Genomic DNA, 22,701 nt, shown 5'->3' on the forward strand with positions numbered 1-22,701 from the left:
ATAAGTAATACTTTCCTCTTTGTAGACTTCAAAGAAGACATTACATATTTGCACTGATTTTGGAAAAGATTGTCTCAATACACTAAATGTTTAATTTCTCCAGATATATCATCCTGTTGCCCATTTTCCTTATCCCTTTGGAGACAGCAATCTCTATAATGTATTAGTAAATGTGTATGTTTATCAACATGTAGATCTATATCACTTTTTGGCACCAATTATTTCTAAGTATCAGCTATACCTTTTTCTGTGACATAAATTTGGCCATAGTATGATAAACATTTCAGTAAAATAAACACACAATGACAGTTAAATGATCAGAGATATGAATAGGGCCGAGGAGTAGGGAAATTGAACATTGTTGGTCCTCTCGTAACTTTAAATACTTGCTTTTCTTTTTAACAACTGATCTGTGGCCATTTAAAATGTAGAGAGTGTAGTCCAGAGCATTTATTCAGGTTGCATGAATGATGACAGAGCTCTGAGGAGAGGAAAATTAGTAAGGTGTCTTGAAATAAGGAAAATTCTAAAATTTCAGGTCATTATTTAAGCTAAAAGATAAAACAAGTTATTAGTGATGTGAGTAAAATTATGTTACTTGTCTAATACTAATGACCTCATTTAAGTGACAAAAGAATTCTTTAAAATGCTTTAACATTGGTGTAACTTGCTGTCACTCCATATTGGTTTGAGCTTGAAGAATGATCTCGGTTACTTTTTATAATTCTTCTGTAACTTACCTTTGATAATTGCCACTTGCCAAATCATGGATTTGGAATACATGCTGTTCTTATATTCTCTATGAAGGAAAGAGTAGACAAAAATACATCTTTAGCACCCACACCCATGAAACAATTACCTGTATTTTATTTTTAATTGATATTATTTCATTTGAAGCAATTAAATATGCACAGAGAACATTGTTTCTTAGTTATTATATACAACTTTATTTTCTCTGTTTTTTGGTCATTTTTGGCCATTTGCAGAGTCTTTATTGTGGTATAATTGGGATTAAGCCATAGGAATAATTTTCTCCATTTCCCTCCCTTTTCTTTCTCTCCCTCTCTGCCTTCTCTCCCTCCTTCCCTTCTTCCCTTCTTCTCTTCTGTTCCCTCTTCCTCTATCCTCCTCCTTTCTCCTTTTATTATTACTTGTTTTTCTTTCTAGTTGTCATGACTTTATTATTAGATTGAAGGTATAATTTATAAATTGAGAGTTTAGGTCTATATTCTAAATATATCTGAGGCTAAGTGAATAATTTTGTTTTATCACCTTTAGTAGCTTCTTCAAGCAACTAAGCCCTTTTATTTTTACCTTTTTTCTCCATTCTGAGTTGCTATTTATGTGAGTGCTTATCCTATTTGCATATGTTCCCAGTTGTTTTCTATTCACTTACTCAGAGTCCTAATTAGCGGTGAATTAATCCTCATTTTATCACCTGATTCTTGAAGGAAGCAGCCTATTCTGATGTTTAAAAATAATGGAAATCAAAACATTATGTGAAAATGAATTTATGGCTTAACTCAACTGATTATACTTGTCTTAGCTGCTTAAAGTTTGGACTGTTTTCTAATCATCTTTGTTTTTAATTTGCTATTTTTAAATTCTGAAGAACTGATACATGCCTACTGATTTCTAGTTAAAGTGAAGCCAGAAATGAGAGAAAAATAAATTTCCATTGCAAAAAGTTGCGACTTTATATTATTGTATAGATCTTTAGAGAGGCTTCTTGTAACAGAGGGATCAAAAGTTGGCCCAAACTGATGAAGCTGAATTAGTCTTAATGAAGCCTGAACTAAATGCAAATATAATTGTATTTGAACCATCTCTTGAAATAAAAGGCATTCTTGACAATGAATGTTTTTTTATTTTGATTATAAACATAGTCCACTTTCACTGTAAAACATTTCTAAAATAGAGGAAAGCATAAAGGAAAGAAAAAAATCTCACCACAAAAAAAAAAAAAAAAAATCTCACCACCAAGAGATATTTATTCTTTTTGATGTAATGCTTTCCTATATCTCTTTGACACATGGATATTTGTACACAAATATGCACGTTTTTAAAAAACATACTGTGTATATAGTTAAAAGTTTGACAAATTTATTAATTTTATTGACTCAAACTGGAGCTAAGATCATTTTTTTTAAGATCATTTTTTAAAATGTGCTGAAACAGGGCATCAAAATATTTTCTGAATGATCTCATTTCAAACTGATCCATTACAAAAGAATTTCAGATCCTTTAGTATTCTTCTAAGTCCCTCATTAATTGCTTCATATCACTTTAATTTTTAATTACTGGGGGAGAAGAGATAGATTCCCCTGTGTGTTTGGTTATTGAAATCCTAATTTTATTCCTTAATTTGAGAATCTCCAATAACCTTTACTATTGAAGAAAGTTTTAAACTTATTCTGAAAAAACTGGTCTAAATTTGCTGCTATCAAATTGTTTTAAGCTCTCAAGTTAATAACCACTCCTATAGAAACAGAAGTTGATAGCTGCATTGGGTGATCTATTACAATTTTTTTTTAATTTAAATTCAATTTAGTTAACATATGGTGCATTATTAGTTTCAGAGGTAGAATTTAGTGATTCATCAGTTGCATATAACTGGTTCTCGTTACTTCAAGTGTCCTCCTTAACGTCCATCACCCCATTACCCCATTCCTCTACCCATCTCCTCTCAGTGATTCATTTTGCCTAAGCCGCTCTCAGGATTAGGGGCAGATTCAAGGTTATTGGTTTGATTTGGAGGGCCTTCTTTAAGAAAAAAAGATAGATATATTGCACTTGGTAAATTTAATAAAAATATATGTTTTCAAGTATACTGCTATTGCCCCTCCCAGAGTCTTGGAAGGAGCCCCTATAAGTGAGGAGCTTTGAGGCTTAAGGCTTCATTAGCTTCATATTAAATTTTCCTTGGCTGAGGAGTTAACATTACTTTTCATTTGAGGAACATTGTTACATTTCATAACATTTTGTTACCAATTGTAGTTTTATAGTTACTTATTTCCATGGAAAGAAATGGTGGGGAGAGCTGGGCCTGTACTAATGGTCCTACAGACTAAGCCTAATGGAGGGCTCTTCAAGTGTGTGAACCTTCAGGAGATGGCCTAATGGGTGCTGCATTATTATTTCAGGTTCAGAATTCGCAAAAGGCAGCTTAAACTGGTAGCCAAATAAGGAGAAGGTCAGAAACAGAAATAGAAATCCTTGTCTTAGGAGGCAAGAAAGTAACCAGAAAGGCAGTCCTACCTGGATGCAGGTGCTGTTGCCTATGGGTATTTGGGTTCAAATGATCATAGATGGGATGAGATTGACATACATTGTGATGATGAGCCTGGCGTATGCTCAAGACAACTTCCCAAAGTTTAAATTATGGAAAGAGAACATGATTTGGAATCAGAAAATCTGCCTTTGAGTTCACTTTGTTGCCTCTTAATAGCTGTGTAATCTTGGGCAAGATTCAGTTTCCTGAAATTTAGTAGCTTAAAATAATGAAATTACTTTTTTTCATGAATCTGAAATTGGGGGAGGGGGCTTGGTGGGGACAGTTTGTCTCTTTTCTACTACACATCAGACACAATGGATCAAAGGCTGGGGGCTGGAATGATCTGAGAGGTTACTCACTCACCCGACTAGTGGTTGGTGCTGGCTGTCTGCTATGGCCTCTGGCTGTGACTGGAACACCTACACATGGTGTCTCCACATGACTGCTTGGCTTTCTCATGGTATGGTAGCTGGTTTCCAAGGGGACGTATCCCTAGATGGCCAGGCAAAGTTGAATCACATTTATATTTTGGCTTCAGAAGTCAAACAGGGTCATTTCAAGGGGAGGGAACACAGACTCCCATTTTTCAATAGAGGAGTGATGAATGCCATATTGCAAGACATACTTGTGGTTGGGATATACTGGTATCACTCTCTTTGGAAAATACAATTTGCCACAAGGATACAATAGCACATACTTATTGAATACTTAATGGACACCAAGTACTAAGTGATTTATTTACATATATTACCTCAATTTCTTACCATGACACTCTTAGGTATGTGCTCTCATCGTCTTTATTTTATAGATGAGAAATATGAGGCATAGTGAGTTTTAGATCAAGAGTCAAGATTTGAACATGTGTTCCTAGAGCTCATACATACTCTTAACCCCTAAAAGCAGAATTGTTTTCAGGGTTAAACAAGATAATATACATGAAAGTGCTTTGTGAATTATAAATTTGCTATGCAAATTTAAGTCATTTTAAGAAAAAATCCTCTAGCAACATTTTGAGAAATGTTGATACTCAGATTTAGTACCGTATATGTGTGCTTGGGTAGGTTGCAAAGTTAATTTAATAAATCATGTTAGTAGTGGAGTTGTTTGATGTTTCCAGGAGGTAAAACCTCTGAAAGTCTTCTTTTCTTTTATACATACCTTTTCCTACCCCAGTATCTTTGGCCATGCCCTGTATTTCCACTATAGAATCAGAGAAGTTTAAAGCTATGGGAAGCCTTAGAAGTTATATGGCCAAACTCCTTTCTGTTCTTATGGAATTTTTAGTTGTGGCCTCTAGAAACTTAATGACTTTCCAGAATACTGATGTGGAGTATTTCTTTTTCTTGATGTTTTCATTTTAGCTGTTCAAACAACTCTAAAGATTGTCAGATTTGAGGTGAAAGACTTTTTGTTTTATTTTTGAGGTTAAATATTTGGGTTGAAACGTTCTTTTTCTCATCAATTAATATTTAACCAAATGGCAATATGTGTGTAGTAGAGGAATTAAAACAGAAGATAACATTCACCATGATCCTACAGCTTGCACTGCATGAGAAGCAGCCTCCAGAAACAGTCTGGTTTTAAACTAGCAGAGACTTGTCATTCAGGATATATGGGTTTCTTGAAGTGTAGTGTTTCATTAAACAAGACAAAGAGAGCCCATATGTACATATGAGTGTGTGTGTGTGTGTGTGTGTGTGTGTGTGTGACGGAGAAATCAATGTTGACTATTCTCTTCAATGCCATTCTGCATCTGTTCCACTGCAAACCTACAGAGGATAGGTTGTGGGCAAGACAAAGCCAGGGCCTTTCTTGGAGCATTTCTGTAGTTCACCGAGAGAGGCTGCACAGAGTAACCTGGGAAGGTGACAAGCATGGGTCCTGGTTGCCCTTGAACTAAACCTGAAACTTGGCTCCTACTTAAGCTCAGTCATTCCATGTCTGTTTGAATGGCAACTGCATGTTGATAGAGGTCTTAAACTCTAGCCCACAATGATCTTGTGTGGTCAAGATTAAGGTCTCCATATTGCAGAGGCTTCTTCTGCAACAGAAATGGCCCTAATTAATTTTTTATGTGGGTGAGGCTTTCTGACTCCTGTGGGAACTTGGATTATCAGTTCAGAATCATGGTTGGTCCAGAACCCAGATGCCTAAAGCTAGAGTCCAGATGTCAGAAATTTTGTGGGTTTTTCTTTTTCTTTTTTTCTTTTTTTTTCCTTCCTACCAAGAGCAAAAAGATAAGTCAGAACACAGGCAGCCGTTTTGCAATGTTGACATTTCTGGTGGTCAGACATAAGATTTCAGGTATTTTGGCTTTAGCAAGGCAATTATAGGAAGAGAAATATTGGCTGTTGATACTCAACTCTGATTCTGCTTCAGTGTATAATTAGGATAATTAGAGTAACTAGAAGTCATGAAGCATTCTACCACAATGTAGTTTCAAATTACACTGCTATGGCTCAAGATTTTAAGAATTGGTTAAAAAAAGAATTGAGTGTGTTTGTACTATTGTTTTCTAAGGCTCTAGAGTTTAGTTTTTCCTGCCTTCCCCATCCCTTTCTTCTCCTTCCCCTCTTCCTTCCTCCTTCCCTTCCTTCTTTATTTTTATAAGTAAAATACAAATAACTTTATAAGGCATTGTATCAGTCAATGCACGACTTAACATTTACTATTAAATGTAAATAAATCATAATAAAAGTAAATAATAAAGTTTCTTAAGAATAACAAATGAAGGATATCTGATAGTCAAGAGAAAGTAAAGTTGAATAGTTGAGAATTAATTAGTTTGGTTTTATGTTTTTAAAATGTTAATATCCTTTAAATTTTCATGGTAGGTAACACCCATTACTATGCTAATGTTTAAAGAAAACTTTGTGATAAGCTATTTTTTTCTCAATGAACTCACCTTTTACTATATTTTATTAATGATGAAGTTATTTGATGTTTTCAGAGGTAAAACCTTAGATAATCTTATATTAGTTTCACTAAGAAAGCACTGAGAAAGGAGGCAACTAATTTCTGAGGAGTTCAATAATAAGAAGCAAGAGATTTTACCCAAGCTCAGGATATAATGTGCAGAGGGATGCATTTGTTGGACCAGATTCTCTCCTAAGTTCCTTCTGATTACATGAAGGAAATAAATAGATGCACAAAAAATGTATCTCCCAATATGATCTTCAACTTTCTCATTAAATAATTCTTCATAGAGTAAAGTTTCCACTGTTAGTGCTACTGATAACCTCAGGTGGAAATTGTTGCCACTTCTCTAGCTAGCCTAGAATAAACTGGGAGGCCCTAGTGAGCTCTTTCCTCCAAGGGCTACTGTTTCTCCCTAGAAGAAAGTTAGCTCCATAATAACTCTATTAAGACATTATATACTGTTTCCAAAATTAGAAAAGTTAAACACTGTCTACTCCTCCAAGTGCCTATTTAATCAGTTAAAACTTGGGAACTGAGAGGACAGCACACATTTCATTGATTATTTCATTGAGTAGTGGCTGAGAACAAATTTGTTCCCACTGTCTCAGAATGCTATAATCTTAAAGTAAATTTCAAGACTGGTTTTCTCCTGCTATATTTCACTTTTTTTTCATGTGTGCAGAATTCTGAATGGTAACCTAGGATTCTATTTTATGTAGCTATGTGGTAGAGAGGTTGCTGTCCTCAAAATTAGGAACCCTGGGTTTTGATGTTTTACTGCCACTAACTTCCTTTGTGACCATGGCAGTTTTCTTCACTTTTCTGGAACTCACGTATAAAATAAGGGTTAGAGATAAGATAATCTCTAAAATTCCCCATGCTCTAAAATTATGTACATAAATATTATATATATAAAATGTTAAAGGAAGTGATCCATACCTCCTGAATTCCTTTGGGACTTGTAATCTAACATAATCACACTTCAGTGGGAGAAAGAGTTTATGAGGCAGACTAATCATATATTTGCCTCATGAATTGGCCAATAATTTTTTTTTGAATTGGCCAATAATTAATCATAAATCTTCCAACAAGAGTTACATTGCCCACTCACTGCATTGGACAAAAGTGATACAGACATGGCCCTTACCTTCACAAGTATATGCATTAATGGAGTATATAAGCATTAAGTAAATAACTACACTAATATATATGTGATCACTCATTTATCCATAGCTCACCATAAATGTTATGAAGGAAATAAACAGGGTGGAATAAGCAGGATGGACCTAAGATGGGGGTCACTTTATATAAGATGGTTAGGGAAGAGGTCCATGAGTAAGAGACAGCTGAAAAGCTAAAATGTGAATGATGAACAGAAGTATGTTTAATAAAGATAAAGGGAAGCAAATGATTGTAGGTTCTGAGCCAGGGAAGGGCTTTCTACATTTGAAAACAAAAAGGAGTACTATGTAGTTGGAGAAATGACTGGCACAATGGCAAGAAGTGAAGCTGAAATTACAGTAAGGCAAGAGGTCACACAGTGACTTTTGGATTCCGTCCTAAGTCTCAGGGGAAACTGCTAAGGAAATCTAAGCCAGTAAATGAATTGATCCAATTATGTCTAAGATAACCATAATTTCTGGATTGAGAATGGATTGGGGAGAAATAAGGATGGGGGTGGGGAGACCATTTGGAAGACTTGGATAGTCATGGAGACAATGAAGACTTGGAATAAGGTAATGACAATGGATAGATTCAACATAGATTAAGGAACTGTTAAGTTATAGGTAAGAATGAGTAAGGAAATCAGATAGTTTCATTTTTAAAATGCATATAAATATATTCAAGTTAGCTTTCATTAAAGACAGCTTTTTCATGTACACAGCCAGATATATGCATGTATGTGTCTGTGTGTGTATGTATGTATGTATGTGTATTTGGAATTGTCATACATTTTATTGCTCATTCCTCTTCTCTTTTTTTTTTTAAACTACAAAGACCTATAATTACCCCTTTATTAGAACGGGTCCAAGGAACATATGTATAGCATATAGTTTTAGTGATTTAATTTTCTGGTCTTTCAGAATCATAATGTCTGGCTTCTTTAAAACCAAGTACAGCTTTCCCTTCCTTGGGGAAGCCTTTCTTATTCTTTTCGACTGGATATAGACCCTCTTTTCTCTGGACTGCACTCAACACCATTTGTGAGATAAAATCATACCTTTGTGTGTCTGACTCTTCCAGAAACTTGGGTTTATCTAGTGCATGGACTCTCTACCCCTCATTTGTTTGCCCATAAGGGCCTAGCTCTACCTGGCATGTACATACCAGAAGATATTAAACAACAAAGATATCACATCCATTCTTGGGATGGATGTGATTCTTAGGATACCTGTCTTTCTATGTTCCCTTGTGATGGTAGGAAATTGGAGATTAGAGAGTTGCTTATTTGAGTTTCTGTATTTCTGCCCTCATTTCCCTATAATGAGTTAGAGATATTGGAGGGCTGTAGTTTGGCAGTCATAGACCTTGGCAAAGTGTGGTGGAAGAGCATAATCGACAGCTCCTGTGTGGTTCGTCAACTCAAAGCTCTTCAAATTAGAAGGCAGCTCAGAGGAAGTCTAATCCTAACAAAGGATTCACTCTGCACTGGCAATATCATGGCCCAAGCTTACCTAAAACCCTTGATTCCCAATATTGGGCTTCTCAGAAATAATGTTTCCTTGCTTAATCTTTATTAGTGAAAACAAATGATGATTTCATACCAGAGTGGGAAAGTGAACCATGGCGCATCCTTATTTGTGAGGTATTAATTAAGTTATATATTGTGTTAATACGTAGGGATAAGGGAAGAGATAACATATATAGATAAGGGAAATTATAGTGAATGATTTCTACTGAGATTCTTTGTGAAGTGTTTTTTTTTTAAATTTTATTTATATGTATTTTAACCCTAGAATTCTCTTTTTTTTTTCCTTTTTAAAAACATTTCTTTTTATTGGAGTTCAATTTGCCAACATATAGCATAACACCCAGCGCTCATCCCTCCAAGTGCCCGCCTCAGTGCCCATCACCCAGTCACCCCAACCCACCACCCACCTCCCTTTACACCACCCCTTGTTCGTTTCCCAGAGTTAGGAGTCTCTCATGTTCTGTCTCCCTCTCTGATATTTCCCACTCATTTTCTCTCCTTTCCCCTTTATTCCCTTTCACTATTTTTTATATTCCCCAAATGAATGAGACCATATAATGTTTGTCCTTCTCTGATTGACTTATTCCACTCAGCATAATACTCTCCAGTTCCATCCACGTTGAAGCAAATGGTGGGTATTTGTCATTTCTTATGGCTGAGTAACATTCCATTGTATACATAGACCACATCTTCTTTATCCATTCATCTTTCGATTAACCCTGGCATTCTCACTAACTGTATTATCTTTGTTTGTGATCTCATTAAATGCCCATCCAGTTCCTTCTTGATAGTCTTCTTGTCAAAATATACTGTGAAGATTTTATATAATAGTTGTAAAGAATTATTCACCATCAGAGTGTGGTTGTGTATGATCAAGGATAGCTATGGGAGGGGCACCTGGGTGGCTCAGTGGTTGAGCATCTGCCTTTGGCTCAGGTCCTAGTCCTGGGATCCTGGGGTCAAGTCCCACATCAGGCTCCCTGTAGGGAGCCTGCTTCTCCCTCTGCCTATGTCTCTGCCTCTCTCTCTGTGTCTCTCATGAATAAATAAAATATTTTTTAAAAAAGGATGACCATAGGAAAAGACCTGAGACACAATGTGCTGTGGAATTGACAAGCTGCCTTCCATGTACTGCTCTGCTTTATAGCCTGGCATCTCTATAACATCATGATCCTTCTAACTGCCCACTACTTTCAGAATGATCTGCTAAGCCAAATCATATCAGGATGTCAAGGCTTTAATGGGTTACCTCTCCCAAGAGTTTTTTTTGTTTTTTGTTTTTTTTGTTTTTTCAGTAGAAAGAGAAAAGTCATGTCTTGCTAATGGCAGGATTTCAGGTATCAGTGAAGGAAGTATCTTGGGCTAAATGGGCCTTTGCTAGCACTTTTAAAAACATTGTGTATAGGCCTTATTCCAAATACCCTGGCCTAAGGAGCAGATAAAATGCCCAGTGATATTTACTTGGTTGTGTTCTTAATTGGCACTTCAGTGGCTCTGCCTTGCTCATCATCACACATCGACACAGCCTGTCACCCTTCCTGCCAGTCTCCCTGACCTGTCTGATTTATCCCTCTAGGTCCATACTTGTGCATCTGGTCCCCCTGTGGCATGTCGCATAAGATTGTGGGCTCTGGACTCTGATTGCCAGGGCTGAGTTCCCTTCTCTCCTATTTACCATGTATGGATATAAGCAACCTTTCAAGCCTCAGTTTTATCATATGATAGATGGTATGTTGTGGGTTTCTGAGGGCAAAAGGAGAGAATGATGTAAAGGGCATCTGGTGCTTAGCACACAGAGCTCAAGAAATGTTAGCTAAATAAATAATAGACTCTCATATGGTACTTATGCTAACACTTACATAGATCGAGTCATTTAATTTTTTTTTATAACAGTTCAATGTACTTAGTGCCATAGAACTGTACACTTTTAAAAAAAGATTTTATTTGTTTATTCACAAGAGACACACAGAGAGAGGCAGAGATGCAGGCAGAGGGAGAAGCAGGCTCCACGCAGAGAGCTCAATATGGGACTCGATCCCGGGCCTCCAGGATCAGGCCCTGGGCTAAAGGTGGCACTAAACCGCTGAGCCACCGGGGCCACCCAAGTCATTTAATTCTTAAAACAACTCTAAAAGGTGGTAACTATTATTATTTCCAGTGAACCAAAGCACAAATAAATTATCCGACTTACCTGAAGTCTCCCAGCTAATAAATGGGAAGTCAGAATTTGAGCTCAGGGCTCTGGTGCTGGGATTCCTGCTTTTCAACATTCTACTATGCTTCCTGTCCTATAAACAAATGATATTACTCTAACAGTATTTGCAGCACCATTGGGAAGCTCCCCTGCATAACTTGCGTCTAGGTGAAATGCAGATCAAACCAAGTTTCTGAAATGTGAAGTAATGTAGAACGAGCTCTCTTACCATGATGTGGCAAGCCACGGCTAGCCTTACAGCCTTGTAAAAGGAGACCTCAAATATCAGCCAGTACAACTCACTCACTTTACAGATAAGGAAACTGGAACCCAGGGAAGTTCAGGGATTGGCACATGGTCATGGCCTGAGGCAGAACCAAGCCCCAGTTAGGTTTCAAAGGTCCAAATTCAAGGGATTTTAGTCTACTACATTTACCACAGGAGGTTCACATGTCCTTTGGATTAAAGACAGTCTTCCTCCCTAGGCTAATTCCCTTTTGACTCAAGGTAAAATCTATTTGACTCAGTTAAATGGAATTTTATACTAATGATGCAAAAGGTAAAAAATGGGGTTAAATAAGAGGAAACCAAGAGCTAAATAGTACAATTGGGTTAATTACACTGAACAAAAGATGGGTAAAAGCTACTTGGAGGGGTAGGGGAACACCTGGATCCTGCTGAATGTCAGTCCAGTGACACTGAACAGTATGTCTTTCTATTACTTCTGATTCATGTAATGAGCTTGTTCTGTAAGCAGCTTTGTTTTCCCATACGTTGCCTGTTTCTGCAGGGCGGTGTCTTGTTCTCTGCTTTTCAGTGCATGCACACCTAAAAGTTGGCAAAAATAAACCTGAAGGCCAAGATACATTTTAAATGGTTACACAACAAATGCTTTCTCCTCCCCTACAATAATATACTTGTAAAAGATCAGACTAGGGAAGGAAAAAGCTGTTGAAAAAAAATTTTGCTAAGCAGATGCTTACTCTGAATACTGAGAATATAAAATATGTTTTGACATGAAGATCTAGATTATGAAATAGTGCTGATTCATATTGTTCTAGAATCACCAAATGCTCATGCTATAGGGAAACTTAAAGATCTCCTAGTATGAACCCACATTTCCAGCATAAGCAAAGAAGACAGAATGATCAGCAGCTCAAGGTCAGAACTAGTTAGAGACAGTTAAGACTTTTGGCTCTTATCCTGGAATTTTTATGGTGTAATGTCATATAGAGGACCAAGAAGAATGTGTTCATCTGCAAATAGCAGAAAACCATCCTAATAGTGGCTCAGCACATAGGGATTCATCTTTCCAATTCAAGAAGACATCCAGAAGAAGGCAATGCAGGAGCAGAATGTAACATAGTAATGCTACTGGGTACCTGAGCTATTCTGTCTTCTGTTCCTCTAGCCTTCATGTGTAGGCTTCCTCATCATAATTTTATCCTCATTGTTCCTACATGGCTGCTCTACCACCAGGCTCAGCTGCATGTACTGATATAAAGAAAGAAGGGGAAAATGCCTAAGAAGCCTGCCTGCATCTGACCTTTCCCAAATTTTCTGAAGCCTTACCTGGCCTTAAATCTTCTTATCTGGAACTGGGTCACACACCTGCATCTCTAGCCACAAAAGAGTAAGGGAAAGTAGGTGCTTTTGGCTATGCATAGTGACCCTAGACAAAATCAAATATTTTTTAGTAAGGAAGATGGGAGAATGGGTAATGCAGAGGAAACTAGAGCCTGAAACACAAAATATGCTGGAGGTAGGTAATTAAGGGCCATAGACTTCAGAGTCAGACACATCTGAGTTCAAATTGCAGCTCTCACAATTTTTGGATAAGAACTTTATGTCCTAAGCCTTAGGTTCCTTTGTAAATGGAGATAATTATGAAAAAAAAAAGAGATAATAAGGGTGAAGTAAAGTTAAAAGAAGATAATTAAGACATAGTAAGATATGCATAAATTTTCACGTTATACCACTGCGTTAGGATCTGGTAACATTATTGTTACTTACCCTCTGCGGACCAAGCTGTATTTTCATTTCTTTTAACTTCAGACAGAATGTTCAAGACATTAAGAAACATAAAGTGGTTAAACAGGTTTTATTCATCTTTATTCCCTATTAGAAATAATGCCAAAATCATATTTAGACATTATTGATACTGCTTCTAGCCCCTTGCTCAAATGGGAGAGACTTTAGTGGGCCAACCACCGTGGCCTCAACCTGAAGTACCTCCTTGTCATAGAGGAAAGATGGCCAGGGCTGCAGACCAGCCCTTGGAGGAACTTTATAGGGAGGTGAATTCATACTGTTTGTTAGGGCAGAAGCTCAGTAGTTGAGGAAATTTACATCTCCCAAACTAAATCTCACTGAATCTTAAAGAAAAAAAGAGAGAAAGAGAGAATAACTGCTTCTTTAATACATTAGGGGGGCTCATTTCAGATTTCGGGATTTCAAACAGGAAACCCATGTATATTACACATACTCTCAATCCAAGTATGTAGTTATCTCAGAAAATGGCACAAGGTCTTTGGGCAACTTTGCTAAGGACATTCACTGTAACATTATTATTATTATTATTATTATTATTATTTTTTTTTTTTTTTTAGGAAGAAAGATTGTTATGCAGTCATGAGAAATTCATTTCCCTTCCCGAAAAATTTCCCATGTACCTCATATAGCTATGTTTAGCATGATATTCAGATGAAAACTATATCCTGTGCATTTTTATTTCAAACATTTTTATTAACAAAATAATATTGCAGGTAGATTAGAAGACAAATATGATAAGAATAGAAAAACATAATTATGTATGATTCTACCACCTATAGAAAACCACTGTTAATATTTTTATGCATATTCTTTGCTTTCCATATATGTAAATATAAATGTACAGTAAAAATTGTATTTTTAAAATGTAAAAATTTACACTTTTCATCCTATTTTAAACTTTTTTTGTACTTCACAGTATGACAAATATTTTTGATGATGTTGAACATAATTTTACATCATCACCTTTGAAAATGGTTGTATTTTTAATGTAAATACACAATAATTATGTAACCTATCTCCTATTGTAGAGCATGAGTTTGTTTCTGTTTCCCAATTATGTACTGTGATAAATATCCTTATAACTGGAACTTGATGGACAATGAAATTAATTTCTTTTTTTAAAAAAAGATTTTATTCATTTATTTGGCAGAGAGAGAGATAGAGGACAGCTAGGCAGAGTGGCAGGCAGAGGGAGAGGGAGAAACAGGCTGCCCGCTGAGCAGAGAGCCCCATGCAGGCCTTGGGGCTTGAGCCCAGGATTCTGGGATCATGACCTGAGCCAAAGGCAGACCCTTAATTGACTGAGCCACCTGGGCACCTTGAAATTAATTTCTGAAAACTAATTTTTTTAGTAAAAAAATATGAATATAATTTAAAGCATCGATATTATAAATTTTCCATAAAATGATGGGAATGGTTTATACTACCATTGGTAGCACATCAGAGTGCTTATTTCCATGAACTCTTGCCAGCACTGTGTTATCATTAAAATCTGCACATAGTTTTTTTTTTGTGTGTGTGTGTGTGTGTGTGTGTTTATGTGTGTATTTTAGGGTACTTTCTCTGAATTTGTTGCTATATACAACCTTCCCAGTATTTTTTAAAAAGATTTTATTAATTTATTCAAGAGGGACACAGAGAGAGGCAGAGAGATAGGAAGAGGGAGAAGCAGTACTCCATCCCAGGACCCCAGGACCATCACCTGAACCAAAGGCAGATGATCAACCACTGAGCCACTTAGGCATCCCACAACCTTCCCAGTTTTGATCATATATATGATACCAGATAGGCAGAAGGACTGGACAGATATGATAGGGACTTCTGTGAACCTGTTTCCTTCATGTGAAAACTGAAATGGAAAAATGTGGCTTTTCTTCAGGAATAATGATATCCTTTTGTATTTTTATACTACTTATGTTTTTTTCTTCTCTTAACTTCTTTTCTCCGTATTATAAAGGATTTGAGTGAGAGAAACAACAAACTGGGTTATTGCATAAAGCTCTAAAATAGATACAATGAGGCATTTATGGCTGAAAGTTAAAGACTCAGTGACAGAGACTCAATATAGACAAACACAGACTTTTGAATGCATTGCATAAACACTAGAAATAAAATAGGGAAGGAATTGCTTTGTGCAAGTGTGGGAGAAAAAATAAACTAGGGACAGCCTGGGAACAAGGTGACCATGAGTGGAGGATGAAGCACTGTAGTTTAAAAGAAAATCACGAGCTTGGGTTTTATAAATAGGAACATGGAAATAAAGGAATCTAAAGCCCTTGGGTCAGTGCTAAAGCTTATGTCCAATTTTAGATTCTACAACTTGAGAGAGACATGGATGGAAAGTAAAAACCATTCCCTGAACTTTTTGTATGTTCTAGGAACTTTGTATTCATTAACATATGATTTTTATAATCATGACAAATCTTTGAGATGCATATCATGATCCTCATTTTATACAAGAGGAAACCACAACTTAAGGAAAACACTTTAAGGCCATCTATCTCCTTATCTAGAATCCAGGATTCAAACCAGGTTGATCTGCCTCCAAGAATCATCCTTTTATTTACTCAGGCATATTGTATAACTGAAAACATGATGTAGCAAAAGGGCAAGATTACTTGGCCTCAGTCCTATTGTGTAGAGATGATAGTCACTTTTTGGTAATTTCCTTCTTCCAGTTGGATGCTCTAACAATACCTTCCCAGACTGGGATTGTTAGAGGCAGGGCTGAGAAATTGCTGGTAAAAATGATTCCCTTTTCCTCTGAATGCTCTGTGTGAGCAAGTTCCTGCACTGACCTTGCATGTAAATTCCACTGCTCCTAAGGCAGGTGATGACTCATTTCTGATTGATCAGACTCATAATTCCAACTGCAGGTATGTGGATGGAGGCAGGGGAGCCATAACATTCTTAAGGTATGAAATGGAAGAACTAAACAAATTAAAAGTTTACCAGGAAAGGTTCAAGTAGCAGGGATTATTTTCCTGGGAGAAGAGAAAACTGAATTGGGGTTTCCAGAAAGACTTAAAAAGAAAGTTCAAACCAGCTGATATCTTTCTTCACTAAAAATGAAGAGGGAATGAATTTAGGTTTCATTGTAAGGAATTTACATGAAAAAGAAGGATTTCCTGATAGTGATGGTTGTTGAATATTGCAGTGGGTTTCCAGAAGATGCTGTTAAAATAACCTTTTCACTATAATTCCTTTAAAAATGGGTTATTATCTTATTTGTCCAAGATATCCCAGGAGGCAGAGTAATCAGTTTTCAAGCTCTCAGACAGGGACAGGCTCACAATCCAAAGGATTTCATTATCCGGGAGCCTGAGATTACTATGGAATATCAAAGAAAGTATGTAAGATATGTAAAACAGGGATTAAGGAAGTCTAGACTATAATACTGGTGGATCTTTCAAAGCAAAACCATTCCTTCATTAAGGAAAGTGAAGAAATATCTGTATTTTTCCTGTATGAATGTTTCCGTCATATAACTGATGTATAAGTATATAGAGATGAACTATGTTGAATGCATTTGTTTGACCAGGATAATTTATGAAGCCGTAATAACAGGGCTTAAACTTGGTTCAACATGATGGCAGAAATGTTATTATAGCCACCAAATGGAGCTCAGATTGTTTCTTAAATATATTCTCAGTATTTTCAGAGTAGAAGAAAAATGATCAATGTAAGTACTGGTCTCCATTGAATGCTTTTGGCCATGATGGCAGTTCATACAGGTAGATTACAAAATCCAAGATAATTTTACTTCATAGCTTACTTGCTCAGTGAAACTTAGCTACCAACCCACCTCCAAATCAGTCTTTTATCAATGGATGTCTGTTGATCTGGTTGGATAATAATCACATATAAGTTCTTTAAAATCATGTATAGCTTAGAAAATTCAGAGATATAACCGTTATTTTTTCTTTCTTGAGATAATTCTATTTTTACCACTGTTTTAAGTACCTTTTAAAACTTTGTATAGGTAATAATGTCTAGTTTTATTATTTTTTAAATTAATTTTCAAACAATGGAAATTTCTTTGTAAATCCTGTGTTCTCTCTCATAAATCTCCCCATAAGTTTTGTTTGGAAGCTTAGTTTTATAGAAAATCTTCATTGACTCTGTAATTTATTTCATCACATAAGATAGATTAAGATTTTTCAACATATTTTATTATATTTTATGGGCTTTGTCAGATGCCACTCTTCCTTTTCTCTCTCACTCTTTAGGCTTTAGGCAACATTCTAACAGTGATAAAGTCTGTTATAAAATCTGTTACAACACAGCAACATATAGCACATTTCCATGTTGCAGTTTTGTAGTGGTATGCCAGATGCTTCACTAGGAACCTGTTATATAGACTGTCCTATAAACCATGAACCTTCTGCTCCAGTGGGGAGACATTACTCCTTGCTTTTAAAAATCTTTTTTTTGTGTGTGTGTGTGAATTCTCATTTGCTCCCCTTTACCCTAATGCCAGTCTCATGCTTACATTCTTCAAAGTCCCGTTTCATTCCTGCTTCGAAAAGGCATTCTCTGATCATCTTTATTAGTATTATGGTGTTTTTCATTTCCTATGTAGCATTTATAACTTATTGTTGTTGCTATAGTTTGTGTGCTTGTGTCATGCTCTCACTACTATATATAAGTCCACGTAGGAGGCAGTATGAAATGGTGGTGATAAGCAAGAACTTCTGAGTTAGATGTTAAATCCTAGATCTATCATTGATGATGTTGGGCAAGTTATTTAACCTTGGTAAAAGGAGAGTTATAAGATTTTTTATGGATTTATGATGAATTAACAAAATGCTAAGATGCATAGCACAGTGCCAGACACAAAATAAATATTCATCAATTGAAGGCAGAGGCCATGATATTTCTTGGCAACACTCTAAGTGCAGAGCTCAGGATTTTTTTTCAAGTTGAGAGCTCAATAAACTATTTGCTAATTGAATGAAAATATGCAGCTCTCTATCGAGTCTGAGTGTTTACAATTACACGGCTCTTTTATTTTTTGAGAGTTTTGTTATATATTCAGAGCTTCTTTATATATTCACAGCTTCCTTCAGGGTTGCACACAGAAGTATCTAAATAAATCCTTCAATGTCAGAAAAGGCAAGAGGAGACCCACGAAGCAGGATGGAAGGTGGAGGGGAGGCAGAGGGTAGACTCAGTGCTGAGTATTTTAGTTTCAGTATGGCATTGTTTGCTTATGACCGGGTAGAAAGGCAAAGACTACCTTTCCCCTAATTTTCTTTCTGTCTGTGGAAAATCTGTTTATATTTTAAGACCCAGAATAAAGGTACTTCCAACTTTATTGAGGTACAGTCGACAAATAAAATTGTATGTATTTAAGATGTATTAAGAGCCTGCAGTATTTGTCTTTCTATGTCTGGCTTATTTCACTCAGTATAATGTCCTCCAGGTTCATCCATGTTGTTGCAAATGGCAGGATTTCCTTCTTTTTTATGGCTAATATTCCATCATATGTATAGATCACATTTTCTTTATCCATTCATCCATTGATGGACACTTAAGTTGTTTTTGTATCTTGGTTATTGTGAATAATGGTGCCATGAACATGGGAGTGCAGGTATCTCCTTGAAAGACTGATTTTGCTTCCTTTACATATATGTGTATTGTGAAATGTGTTTGTTGGATCATGTGGTAGTTCTATTTAAAAATTTTTAAAGAACCTCATACTGTTTTCCATAATGATTGTATTGAATTGTATCCCCACCAACAGTGTACAAGGGTTCCCTTTTCTTTATATCCTTTCCAATAGGAGGCATGTCTTTAGGCAGCTGTTCCTGAATCCTAACCCATAGCACCTTTATTAGATACTTAAACTTGTCCGTATCATGTCATTAGTTCTCTTGCTACTAAATGAACATAGCATGATTTTAAACTTAATGGTGGCAATTTTCTTCCCAATTTTTATGGTTTTTTTCTAGTTCTCTTATCAATATGATGAGTACACTAGGGCTGTTGTAAGAATAAAATAATGTTTGTGAGTGTGAATTTTAAAGTATAAAGATTTATAAAAGTATAGGTTATTATTGTTGTTCTTCCTATATTAGAACTGCTCTCATGGAAATTTATGTGCTACTTTGGAGTCTATTAGGCATCATGAGAAAAATGGGCAGTTGAAACATGGCCCAATGCATGATATTTAACTATCAATTTCTATAACGAAGAGCTGCTATCCAAATAAAATACGAATACAGAAAATGGGACAAATAATTCATGAAACCAGTTGACCTATGTAGATATTTTTTTATTATGAAAACATACCCATTCATTTGATTTAACTATTAAGAAAGATGAGCAGTAACGTAGGAGTCAAGTCATTTAGAACTGCTCTGGTTCTAGCACAAACAAGCTTCATGCCCATTGGTAAGCCATTGCCCCTCTATGATTCAATTTCCTTGTCTGTAATCTGAGAGGTTTGGACAGAGTATATCTAAGGCCTCTACTAGATTTAAAAAATAAGAATTTTATTATTTGAATGCATAGAACATTCTTGCTCAATCTTCATGTATTTCGATAAGGGAATAAAATAGTTTTCTGTGATTGAAATTCAAGAATGGCACTTTAGCAATAAAGTTACTGCCCTTGTACCACCATCTTCTCACAGACTGATAGTGTCTTTGCTGAGAGTTGGCTAGTGATGTCTGTGTACCTTGGAGATTCTTGAACATATGTTTATTATGATAAAGGGGCATCTGATATCCTTTCTCAAACCTTCTTCTGCAAATAGATGAGCATCCACTTTTCAGCTACAGTTTTCTCCCTCATAGTCAGTCAATGCCTCTTGTATGAGACATGATGTGTTTCCAAAGTCATTAGAGCTGAGGATTTTGTGATGCATTAATGCTTCTATTTGGGTTTCACTGGACTGATTACACTACTAAAAGTAGTTAAATTAAAAGGCAAATACATTAATTGATAATTAAATCTTATGAAAAAGGAAGTGAGAAAGCTTTTTTCAACAATATAGGGAAATCTTATTAGGTTTCATTACAGTGCCCACAAAACTTTTATAGATGTTAAGATTTAAGTCCTAAGTCCCTTTTTTGGGGGGCAGAGGTAATATCATTCGTTAAAATTATTTTGACTTAACTATTACTGTATGTATTGTATACTGATATTTACCTTAAAAAATTTTGAAAACTACTGCCACATTGTCTACCAAAAATTTGAACTGCCTTCATGAAACATAAATGTAATTTTACCTTGCCAACATTAAATATTAATAATCTTTGTAATTCTGGCAATCTGATAGGTGAAAAAAATTATCTGGTTTTAATGGTACTCTCTTGATAGTTAATGATACTCAGTAATTTTTTTCATATGCTTATCACCCACTTTTACTTATTTTGTTAAAATTGCTTATTTATAACCTTTGCTCATTACTTTATTGTTCTGTTGCAACAAATGCACTTTTACTGTGCATTTAGTGTCAGAATTATTCTAAGGATTAAGGATACATCATGGGGTAAGTCATAAAAAGATATTCTCATGGAGTTTATATTCTAGGGGGAAGAGAAAAATTAACAAGAAAAAGTGTCAGATATATATTCTTAAGAGAAAATCAAGGGACATGATCAGGATTTGCTGGGGATTTACTTAAGCTAACTGATCAGGAAAGGTTTTTCAGAAGGGGTGATATTTATATTGAGATAAGATCTGTAGAAGATCATCTTCTCAGGTGATGGAAACAGCTAATATAGATGCATGAATAAGTTTAGGGTATTCCAAGAATAAAAAGACAGCTGTGGGTCTAGAGAAGGTGGAGGAGAAGTAGTGGGCAGAGATGGGGGTGGGGAAGTTGGAAGGCTCAGTACACGTAAAGGCCGGTAGTTCAGGGGAAGGGAGTTTTGGTATCATTCCAAGTTTGTTGGGAAGTGATTGAAACTTGAAACTTTTTGAAGAGGAGTGGTAGATTCTGATTTACACCATAACTGATCACTCTGTGTTTGGAATGAGTCATTAGGAACAAGAGTAGAAGCAAGGAAAACAATTGGAGGGTAGGGCAGTTGTCTAGGCAAGAACTGATAGTTACTTGGAGTAGAAGATGCTGTCGATGGCCTGCCCAGATTTCCTGTCTGCCTTATGCACCTGTCTCCCAGCTACTGTGAAAGTAGGCTTTTATAAATCTCAGCAGACCCCTTCCTGGGAGGCTATCCCTCCCTTGCCCTCTTATGGACCTTAGCTAATGACTGATTAACAAGCGGGTCCTGTTGCCTGAAGGTGGGGCTAACTCTGTGATATAGCTTGTGCTGTAGCACTTCTTTATGAAATCAGACTGAAGCTAATCTCTAGCTGAGACCACATTCCTGCTTAGCATACTCCATACTCCTTCACAGATTCTCTTGTTCCTTTTCTCCTCAATAAGTAAATTGAACAAGAATATTCATCTCAGCTCTATTTTTAGGAAACCTGACCTAAGACACTGGGTTTAGGATGGCAGGGGTTGGAATGGAGGAGGAGCCTGGCTTAGACAAGTTTTAGAGATAGAGTCTGTGGAATGGATCTGGAATATGAGAAAAGATAGAAATCAAGAGTTCCTAAACATTGTTATTGAGCAATGTGGTGGGTAATTGCATAATTTACTAACAGCAGATGTGTGGAAAGAGCAGATTTGCAAGTTGGAGAGGGAAAAAAATTCTGTTTCAGATACATTAAGTTTGAGATGTCTATAAATGGATATATCAAGGATGCAACCCAATATTCTAATCTTTTGCTCCAAAGGACAATCTAGTCTGACAACCTATATTTGGGATTCAACTATAATATTCAAATGGCATTTGAAGGAATGTGACTGAATGAGTGTACTTACTGTGAGATATAGATAAAGAAGAGACCAGGTTGTGGCATGAGAATATTCAAAGTTGAGCAGAGGAGGAAAATCTAGCCCATACATTGAAGAGTAGTCAGTGTAAACTGGTAAGTAAACCATGAGAGGGTGTGTCACAGAGACTGAGAGAATAAAGTGTTTGAAGGAGGATGTGGTCAGCTGTTGAGTGCAGCTGCATGATTAATGAAGATGAAGACAGAGAACAGATCATGAGATAGACAACAGGGAAATTTTTTGTGACCTTGACAAGAGAAGAGTTTGATAGGAGAAGATTCTGAGAAGAATGGAATGGAATGCCCACCATTTGTTTCAATGTGGATAGAACTGGACGGTATTATGCTGAGTGAAGTAAGCCAATCGGAGAAGGACAAACATTATATGGTTTCATTCATTCAGGGAATATAAAATATAGTGAAAGGGATTAAAGGGGAAAGGAGAGAAAATGAGTGGGAAATATCAGACACGGTGATAGAACATGAGAGGCTTCTAACTCTGGGAAACCAACAAGGGGTAATGGAAGGGGAGGTAGGAGGGGGAATGGGGTGACTGGGTGACAGGCACTGAGGGGGCACTTGACAGGATGAGCACTGGGTGTTATACTATATGTTGGCAAATCGAACTCCAATAAAAAAATATACAACAACAACAAAAAGAATGGGAGATGATGAAGCAAACACATTGACCCAGCTTTTTATCATTGTTGTGAGCAG

The 22,701-nt window shown here is 36.3% G+C and overlaps 1 protein-coding gene and 1 long non-coding RNA gene across 8 annotated transcripts in view; one reads left to right on the forward strand and one right to left on the reverse strand.

Annotated features, from left to right (window-relative positions):
• GRM1 (glutamate metabotropic receptor 1) overlaps positions 1–22,701 on the forward strand; it is a 387,866-nt gene that overhangs the window by 97,936 nt on the left and 267,229 nt on the right. The window lies entirely within an intron of this gene.
• On the reverse strand, positions 707–22,221 carry LOC140615502 (uncharacterized). Its single transcript, XR_012016078.1, has 3 exons — positions 21,974–22,221; positions 3,638–3,766; positions 707–799 (listed from the first exon to the last, which is right to left on the reverse strand). It is a non-coding gene; the product is annotated as an uncharacterized lncRNA (long non-coding RNA).

Source organism: Canis lupus, chromosome 1, assembly GCF_048164855.1.
Source record: "Canis lupus baileyi chromosome 1, mCanLup2.hap1, whole genome shotgun sequence".
Taxonomy (NCBI): domain Eukaryota; kingdom Metazoa; phylum Chordata; class Mammalia; order Carnivora; family Canidae; genus Canis; species Canis lupus.